Raw genomic sequence first — 10,821 nt, forward strand, 5'->3', positions numbered from 1 at the left:
GCCAGGTGCAATTGGGTATTGGGCGATTTACAAATCAAAGTTGGTCAGAGCTCACGCCAGGATTTAGCGAAGTAAACTTTCCTGAATTTGGCCTGCGAGCCATGTAATAGTCAGTACTGTTTTTTGATGATATCTTCTGCGAGAAAATCCTTATATCGCTTTTGAAGGCGATATGAAATATTTGGCCCGCCTTTATAAGAGTCTTCTATAATGCTTAATCCGCCAAGGATGAAACAATTCTTAGCACCCCCCTGTCTTAAACTTTGAAAACATCATCTGTGAAAACAAACAAACTATGGATAATTTCAACAAGTATGTAGAAAGGAAAAAGGGTTAAAACCTTCAAGATTAAACCATAATAAAAGTAATTTCGTCGGCTCATACGGTCGCGACAAGGGGAGGCGAGTCAGTAAGCTCGTGCACCCACCCTAAATGCAGGTTTCGTCGGCTCATACGGTCGCGACAGGGGGAGGCGAGTCAGAAAGCTCGTGCACCCACCCTAAATGCAGGTTTCGTCGGCTCATACGGTCGCGACAGGGGAGGCGAGTCAGAAAGCTCGTGCACCCACCCTAAATGCAGGTTTCGTCGGCTCATACGGTCGCGACAGGGGGAGGCGAGTCAGAAAGCTCGTGCACCCACCCTAAATGCAGGTTTCGTCGGCTCATACGGTCGCGACAGGGGGAGGCGAGTCAGAAAGCTCATGCACCCACCCTAAATGCAGGTTTCGTCGGCTCATACGGTCGCGACAGGGGGAGGCGAGTCAGAAAGCTCGTGCACCCACCCTAAATGCAGGTTTCGTCGGCTCATACGGTCGCGACAGGGGGAGTCGAGTCAGAAAACTCGTGCACCCACCCTAAATGTATGTTCTGTCGGCTCATAAGGTCGCAACAGGATGACACAATTTGCACTTTTTAATGAAGAAGCCCCCAAGTCGGAGAGTATTTTATTACTTCATAATGAAACTGAAAAACTTACAAAATTTGGAGCTTTAAGAGCTCAAGTGTAGTAAGGCCACAAATGGGCAATATTCCAGGGGCGAGTTGACTCAGCCTCTGTAGTCGGTCGATTAGGCCGAAGATCCATCAAATAATAAGAGCCATTGCGGAGGTTCTTGCTGACGACGAACGGCCCTTCCCAAGGGGGTGATAGCTTGTGCATGCCTACCCGATCTTGTATTAGACGAAGTACTAAGTCGCCCTCCTGAAAAGTCCGACTCTTAACCCGGCGACTATGATAACGCCGCGGATCTTGCTGATAGATAGCCGAACGGGCCGCAGCCAGGTCACGCGCCTCTTCCAAGGCATCCAAGGAATCCTGACGCGCCAGCTCATTATCTTGCTCCACATATGCAGCGACTCTAAGAGAGTCATGTCTTATGTCAGTAGGGAGAACATCCTCTGCTCCATAGACCAAAAAGAAGGGAGTGAACCCCGTGGATCGATTCAGGGTGGTCCGAATACTCCACAGTACCGAAGGTAACTCTTCAACCCAACACCCTGGAGTCCTTTCCAGGGGAACCATGAGTCGAGGTTTAATCCCTCGCAAGACTTCCTGATTCGCCCGCTCTGCTTGCCCGTTGGACTGCGGGTGAGCAACCGCAGAAACATCAAGCCGGATATGTTCTCGACGACAAAAATCCAGCATCGCTCCTTGGGACAAGTTAGTACCATTGTCCTGATAATACTGTGCGGATATCCAAAACGGAAAATCAGCTTTTTCAGAAATTTGACCGTTGTCTCTGCATCGCAAGCTCCAACAGGTTCCGCCTCAACCCACTTGGTGAACTTATCAACTGTCACCAATAGGTGAGTTTCTTGTTAGAGGACATTTTAAAGGGACCGACCATGTCCAGCCCCCAGACCGCGAAGGGCCAAGTAATGGGAATCATCCTCAATTCTTGAGCCGGCACATGAGCCTGTCTCCCATAACGTTGGCACCCCTCGCACCGCCGTACTATGTCTTCCGCATCTGCATGAGCCGTCAGCCAAAAGAAACCATGTCGAAAAGCCTTTGATACCAAAGAACGTGACACGGCGTGATGCCCGCAGTCTCCAGAATGAATGTCATTTAGGATCACGCATCCTTCCTCGGAGGAAACACACCGCTGAAAGACCCCAGAAGCACTCCGTTTATATAACTCGCCATTAATGATGACCATGGATTTGCTGCATCGAATGATCTGGCGAGCCAAAACTTCGTCGGTGGGTAATTCACCGCGAGTGAGATAAGCCAGATAAGGAAGAACCCAGTCCGGAGTGACATGGAGAGCCGCCACGAGCTGAGACTCGGGATCTGGTATCGCCAACTCCTCCTCCGTGGGTAAAGCCACAGACGGTTTATGCAAGATATCCAAAAAAACATTAGGGGGGACTGGTTTTCTTTGTGAGCCGAGTCGCGAGAGAGCATCAGCTGCTTCGTTGAGTCGCCGATCAATATGGTCCACCTGATATCCGTGAAAATAGCCCGCCACATCAGACACAGCTCGTCTGTAAGCCGCCATCATAGGATCCCGAGAGTCCCAGGTACCTGAAACCTGTTGCGCCACCAAATCTGAATCACCAAAACATCTGACTCGGGTTAGGTTCATCTCTTTTGCAAGTCGCAAACCGTGAAGCAGAGCTTCATATTCCGCCACATTATTTGTGCAGGGAAACATGAGTCGGAGAACATAACAGAACTTATCTCCTTGAGGGGATATCAGCACCACACCAGCCCCCGAGCCCTCCAACTGCCTGGATCCATCAAAGTAAATAGTCCAATAGGTAAGGTCAGGCTGATCTTCCGGAGCCTGAAGTTCCGTCCAATCGTTAACGAAATCAACTAGTGCCTGTGATTTGATAGCTGTGCGGGGGGTATATTGTATGTGATGAGACCCAAGCTCTATCACCCATTTGGCGATTCGCCCTGTTGCCTCCCGATTTTGGATGACGTCACCGAGGGGGGCGGAACTGACCACAGTAATCGGGTGCTCCTGGAAATAATGTTTAAGCTTTCGACTCGCCATAAACACCCCATAGACCAGTTTTTGCCAATGCGGGTATCGCTGTTTGGAAAGAGTTAACACCTCACTGATAAAATATACCGGACGTTGCATCGAGTATTCCTTTCCTTCCTCCTTTCTTTCGACAACCACAGCCACGCTGACTTCCTTGGAATTTGCCGCGATATACAGGAGCATAGCCTCCTTTTCAGTTGGGGCTGCCAGGACTCGCGGGTTAACCAATTGATGTTTCAAGGCCTGGAGCGCCTCGTCTGCCTCTTCTGTCCATACGAATCGGTCGGATTTCCTCAACAATTGATAAAGAGGAATCGCCTTTTCCCCAAGGCGGCTCACGAAACGACTTAGAGCCGCAATGCGGCCCGCCAGTCGCTGAACTTGATTAACATTCGCCGGTTTCCCGAGAGAGGTAACCGCTTCAATTTTGTCCGGGTTAGCCTCGATGCCGCGCTCCGATACCAAGAAACCCAGTAATTTTCCTGCAGGTACACCAAAAACGCACTTGGTAGGATTTAGCTTCATCTGATATACTCGTAAATTATCAAAGGTTTCCTTAAGGTCTTCCAAAAGTGTCTCCCCCTGGCGGGTCTTGATCACAATGTCGTCGACGTAAGCATGGACGTTGCGGCCAATTTGGTTATGAAGACAATTCTGGATGCAGCGTTGATAAGTCGCCCCTGCGCTCTTGAGTCCGAACGGCATGGACACATAGCAAAAGGCCCCGAAGGGGGTTATGAAGGCCGTCTTCTCCTGATCTTCCACGGCCATCTTGATCTGATGATAACCTGAATAGGCATCCAAAAAGCACAATCGTTCGCATCCCGCCACCGAGTCAATGATTTGATCGATGCGGGGAAGAGCGAAAGGATCTTTGGGGCAAGCTCTGTTGAGATCCGTATAGTCAATACACATACAGAAAGTGCCATTCTTCTTGAGTACCAACACCGGGTTAGCCAGCCATTTGGGGTGAGAGAGGGGAACTTTTCCACAAATTCGCCTGGCCGGCTTAGGTGGAGAATGAGATGAATCGGAAGAAACGGAAATTACCTCAACAGAGTCTTCCTGGCTTTCGTTATCCTCATTCTATTTTAGGGAAAGGGAAAGATATAAATAAGAGGTTAAAAGTGACAGGTGGCGAGTGAAAAGAGGACGGATTTGTACCTCTGAAAGTGCATCGCCGACTTGAGATTCGTCGACTTCGGATGGCTCAGCCGCAGCAGATTTTCCTTTGCCCTTGGCTTTCTTAGAGGGCGGCTTAGCAGTTTTCATGGCTTGCTTTTTAGGTCTCCTAGACCAGAACTTATCGCCTTTCTGAAAAGGTATATATTATGAAACCATGATAGCAATGAAACAGAAGGGATAAATACCGAGGGCGGGTCAGGTTTGGTTACCTTGGGCGCCGGGTTAATCTTGCAAAAAGGCTTAAGGCCGATTTGGCCGCACTTTCCCGCAGGCTCGCAAGTCAACTTTTTGATGATGACAACAATGTCCTTTTCTGTTAAAGCTGTGTGAAAGTAGCATTGAGGATGATCCAGAGTGCCATCAAACTCACACATCAGACCATCTCGGCGGCTCAGAGGAAGAATCCGCCATTAAACCCAGCAACGGATTAGGTCAACCCCAGTAAGACCATTGTTCGTCAGGGATCTTAGCTCAGATAATATTGGGATGAACTCCGACTCTTCTTCCTCGGTGAGCTTGTCTGGGAGCTTGAAGTTAACCAGAAGGCGAGTTGGCCTGTAACCCAGAAGCTTGTTCTCACCAGCAGGAGACGTCTCTTGACAATAAAACCAAGACTCGCCCCAGCCCTTGGGATGGCTAGGCATGATGAGTGAAGGGAACGGACTATCCCTACGGCGCTAGACGTTGATGCCGCCGAGTTCCTAACTGGGGCCATTGTGGAATTCCGTCTGGCGATTCAGATGAAAAAAATGCCAAAATAGAGGGACAGAAGGCTCGATCCGCAGATAAGCTTCACAAAGAACTTGGAACTGGCTCAAATTGCTTATGGAATTGGGTCCCAGATCCTGGAGTCGGACGTTCATGAAGGTCAAAGCGTCCCTAAGAAATTTCGATCCGGGCGGCTTAAAACTCCGTTCCAAATGTTCAACAAAAACTACTATTTCCCCTTCTTTAGGGTTAGGGAGATCTTCTCCCAACCCGGTGCGCCATCCAATGACATCTTGAGGATCCAAACAGCCCGCTTTCACATAATTAGCTAAGACAGTGTCATCAACCTTGGTAGGAAGCGAGTCACTCTTGAAGACGGCGCCCATGCTACAAGTAAGTAAAAGTATGATATTACATGTCTTGGACACCTACTATATGGGATGGAATCGGTTCATTTAACCCGCCGAGTACTTTGATTAAAGAAAGATTTAACCCGCCAAACCAAGAGGCCGGGTTGGGTTGCTATGGCGACTTATGGAAGTAGGGTTATTCCCAAAGGCTACGTTTCTGCGGATGGTAAAATCATCTCGTCCTGAAGCACTAAGGGGGGTGAAGACTACAAACGACTTTTCACAAACAGTAAATGAGGAATGGATCTACCAAACAGATGTGAAAACCTACGAATATAACTGGGCACGAACAATTTATTATCAAGTGACGCCCCTCGTTTGGTGAAGACATTGTGTCCAAAGATTCGCGAGTATAGCGGATAAGTAAAAGTATTCAGGGCACTGGCTACCCAATCGGTGCTTGTGCTAATCGATTCGAGGAAGATGAGCGACTATGAGCGAAAAGCTTCAAAGGTACGGCAATGGTGAAAGCTCAAGCAAGGAATGAACCTACTCCTAAAAGGTGAATGAAGGCCTAACTTGATGCTCTCGATCGAAGAAGGCCGACAGTGACGGAGATCGTTGAAGAAGCGCGGGGGTCCCGATGAACGAAGAGATCTTCGGCAGCGGCGGAGTTCGAGGCGAGCAACGAGGTGGTCGATGATGATGCGGTGGTCAATGGCGGCGGACGGATCGTCCGCGGTGCGAGGCTTGACGACGGCAACGGCTTATGGGCGGCGCTGAAGCTTCTCGGATGAGGGCGGAAGGTGCGGCCGGCGGCGGAGCCCTCGGGAGACGATGAGGCCTTTTGCTGTGATAATGGGGGAGACTGACGAGACTGGTAGGTGGGAAGCACCAGCCCTGCCCCCCCCCCCCCGTCTATTTATCAGGACGGGCGCTGGAATCAAGGCGCCGTGAGCGGGAACCGCTGGGGAATAAAAATATTCGCAATGATGATGTCCGAAGATTTTGGGATAACGATGCACTAAAGATCCGTTGGGATTATGTTAGTCTTCCCGAGAATCGGGGGATAAGAAGATGCCAACAGGAAATGGTTTGGCGACTCAGAGATTTTTTCAGTGCCGGATGGCGGGTTACAATTTCTGACGCATGGAGAAAGATGAAGGAGTGAATCACCTTCAACTGAGCGGAAGCATTGGAATGAAAGTTCAAGTCAATCTGGGGCCTAATGTTGGGGATATTACCTATTAAATGACCCGCCCAAGATGGGCCGGGTTACCAGTGAGGCGATTCATCCTCTAGGTTATTCGGGCTTCGGCCTGGCCGGTTCAAGGCCGCGGGACGGTTATGATTCCTGGAAGGTCTCTGGGTTTTGAAGGACGGCGACTTAGAGACCACAATGGTCACGAGTTGTAGGAAGGAAGGGACTCTTGTAAACCCTAAGGCCTCGACCTATATATAAAGGCGAGTCCTAAGGAGGAGGGGCAGTGTTAGAAATCATCGAGTGCTAGGTTAGGCGAGTTGCGCCTCCCTTGTAATCGAATCCACATCAATACACACAAAGCAGGACGTAGGCTATTACCTCCTCTCAAGGGGCCGAACCTGGGTAAATCGCTGTGTTCCTCCCATTTAACCCCTTTGAGTCGCCACCAACGTGCGATGGCTCCAGTACTAAGTCCTTTCACGAGGACATCTGCCGTGACAAAACCACGACAGATATCCCAACATAAGGTAATTTGCATACATTGCAAAAATCCTGCAGCGTCATGCACTGGGGGACATCGTATATCATGAACTCAACCATGGGAGGATTCTTCCTCGGATAAAAGTTGAAGCTTTGAACGAAAATATTGGTGAGGAGGAGATATTGTGAACACTTATCCTCAACGAACGCAGTAAGACCTGCGTTCTCCACCAAGTAATAAAAGTCTTCATAAAGTCTGGCGGCACGCAAAAATTCATCACTTGGCCACTCGCACGCTCGAACTTCTGTGACTCGAGGGACCACGTACTTGGGGTGATTCTTCTCATCCTCCTTGTGGTTATGGCTTGAAGAGCCTCTCAAGAACCTCCTCATATTTTCCTTTTTCTAGCTTTGAAAAATTCTGAAATTTTTAGAGACTTTGAAAGAGAAGTGAATAAGGATTAACCCAACTTGTAGCAACTACTCCTACTAGTGCCTAGAGACCGTACCACACGCTAAAACTACTTGGGACCAATTAAAATCAACTTTTCTAGCTCAAGAACAGGGTCACCAAGGTAGCAAGAATTCGTGAAGGATAAAGCACTAGAGCAAAAACTAATTGGACTAATGGAGGAGTCACTTACCAAGGAGTAATTCCCCCAAAAAGGTTCGGAGAACGGTGCTTTGAGCAAGGAGATCGAAAATCACAGCCAAATGAGCAAGAAGGCGAGTTTGAGCTGCGAAACAATTTTTTCTGGAGGTGGAAGAAGAGGCTGGGAGCTGGAATGAGTGGAGGGAGTGCCTGTGGGCCCCCACAAGCTTGCACCCCGCCACCAGGGGGTAGGTGGCGGTGGCAGGGCTTGTGCCCCACTAGTCTGGCCCCCAGGCCAGCTCTCATGCCCAGAAATTTGAAAAAATTCCAGAAAAAATCATAATAAATTCTCAGCACCATCGGAGAACTTTTATTTTCGAGGTATTTTTCTCCGGGACGCTAAAACAGAAAACAGGAAAAGCTAAACAAATTCTATCATTTTTATTCTAAGCACCAGAAAATGAAACCTTAAAACAGAGGTATGTGACTCTTTGATTCATCCGATTCATGGTCATCGAAAGAAATCTGTCAATGGGGTTGATCAAGTCCTTATGACAAAACCTTCTCGAATCGGAAGAGAGAACAGAGAATTTTCGAATAGCCACTAAGTCACCTCAATGGGGATATGAATCTCCCCAACAAGCAAATCATACTTCATCTTGACACGAGGAATAGGGCATTCAAAGCTCCCAATGAGAATCCATGAAGTCTTTTCGATAGCATTGATGCAATGTACTTGATATCGTTTCTTCAGAAAGTGCACTGTGTACTCATTACCGTTGACGTGGAAAGTGACATTGCCTTTGTTGCAATCTATAACAGCCCCTGCAGTGTTTAAAGAGGGTCTTCCGAGGATGATAGCCATGGCATCGTCCTCGGGAATATCCAAGATAACAAAGTCTGTTAAGATAGTGGTGTTAGCAACCACAACAAGCACATCCTCGCAAATGTCGATAGGGAAAGCAGTTGATTTGTCGGCCATTTGCAGAGAAATTTCAATGGGTGTCAACTTATCCAATTCAAGTCTACGATAAAGAGAAAGCGGCATAACACTAACACCAGCTCCAAGGTCACATAAGGCAGTTCTTACGTAGTTTCCTTTAATGGAGCAAGGTATAGTGGGTACTCCGGGATCACCAAGTTTCTTAGGAGTTCGACCCTTGAAAGTATAGTTGGCAAGCATGGTGGAGATCTCAAGATCTGGTATCCTCCGTTTATTAGTCACGATATCTTTAATGAACTTGGCATACGGAGACATCTTGAGCATATCAGTTAATCGTATCTGCAGAAAGACGGGTCTTATCATCTCAACGAAACGCTCAAAATCCTCATCATCCTTTTTCTTGGATGGCTTAGGAGGAAAGGGCATAGGTCTCTGAACCCATGGCTCTCTTTCTTTACCATGCTTCCTAGCAGTGAAGTCATTCTTGTCGTATCTCTTAGGTTGTGGATTATCAGGATTAACCGTTGGTTCAATATCCACATCCTCATCATGGCTAGGTTGAGCATTATTATGAACATCACTGTCCATATTGTCACCAGGTTCATGTTCATCACCAGATTGTGTTTCTGCATCAGACGCAGAAATATCATTAGGTTCTTCAGGTGTGACAGTATTTGGTGAACTGGCGTGCAGGTTTCTATCATCCTTCTTATTCTCCTTAGGATGACTAGGTGTATCAGCATTGATCCCTTGAGAATCTTGATCAATTCTCTTAGGATGACCTTCAGGATACGAAGGTTCCTGAGTAATTTTGCCTCCTCTAGTAATGACTCTGACAGAGTTGTCATTTAATTCATTGAGCAGGTCATTCTGAGCTTTAAGTACTTGTTCTACCTGAGTAGTAATCATAGAGGCATGTTTACTCAGAAGCTTCAGAGCATTGCCATTTCTGTCTACACAAGCACTTAAATGGCTAAGCATACAAGTACTTTGTTCCAAATGTCTGCTAACATAATCATTGTAACTCTGTTGTTTGGCAACAAAGTTGTCAAATTCATCAAAGCATAGGCTAGCAGGTTTATCAAAAGGAATATCACTCTCATCAAACCTACGCAGAGAATTCACTTCTACTACCTGTATCGGGTTATCGAGACTGTGGATCTCTTTGATAGGTGGTAGATTTTTGACATCTTCAGATCTGATGCCTTTCTCTTGCATAGATTTCTTGGCTTCTTGCATATCTTCGGGACTAAGGAATAGAATACCTCTTTTCTTAGGAGTTGGCTTAGGAGGTGGTTCGGGAATAGTCCAAGCATTATCGTTGATCAAGAGGTTATTCAGTAGAGTCTCAGCTTGTTCTACAGTTCGTTCCCTAAAACCACAACTGGCACAACTATCTAGGTGGTCTCTAGAGGCATCGGTAAGTCCGTTATAGAGGATATCAAGTATCTCGTTCTTCTTAAGAGGGTGATCAGGCAAAGCATTTTGTAGCTAGACGAGCCTCCCCCAAGCTTGTGGAAGACTCTCTTCTTGGAGTTGAGCAAAGTTGTATATTTCCTGCAAGGCAGCTTGCTTCTTATGGGCAGGGAAATATTTCTCACAGAAGTAATAGACCATCTCCTGGGGACTACGCACACATCCAGGAGCAAGAGAGGTGAACCAGGCTTTAGCATCATCCTTTAGAGAGAAAGGAAACAGCTTAAGGATATAGTAGTGGCGGATCTTCTCCTCATTAGTGAAGAGGTTGGCTATTTCAGATAGTTTGGTAAGATGGGCTATAACCGTCTCAGCCTCATAACCGTGAAAAGGATCAGATTCGACTAGAGAGATTATCTCAGGGTTGATAGAGAATTCATAATCCTTATCGGTGACAAAGATAGGCGAAGTGGCAAACCTCAGGACATTTTTCATCCTAGCTTCCCGAGATTTTTCCTTCCACTTGAGAAGTAATTTCTCAGCGTCATAGGCATCCTTACACGCAAGAAAATCCTCAGCCATCTCTCCCTCCATAACGTAACCCTCAGGTATATCAGGCAATTCATATCTAGGAGAGCTAGATCTAGCAGGAGCAAAAGCAGGTTCTATCTCAATAGTATCGACAGTTTCAGAAGCATCACGAGCATTGGCAGTAACTCTAGCAATATGGGCATCAAGGAATACTCCTAGTGGAACATCAGGCAAAGGAGTATCTCTAGCAGTATCAAGCATAGCATCATCAGGCAAAATAGCATCTCTAGCATCATCAGGGAAAGCAGTATCAAGCATGCCATCTCTAGCAGTATCAGGCATAGTATCAAGCATAGTATCATCAGGCATAGTATCAAGCATAGCATCTCTAGCAGTCTCATGCATAGTATCAAGCAT

The sequence above is a fragment of the Hordeum vulgare genome, chromosome 5H (assembly GCF_904849725.1).
Source record: "Hordeum vulgare subsp. vulgare chromosome 5H, MorexV3_pseudomolecules_assembly, whole genome shotgun sequence".
Lineage (NCBI taxonomy): Eukaryota > Viridiplantae > Streptophyta > Magnoliopsida > Poales > Poaceae > Hordeum > Hordeum vulgare.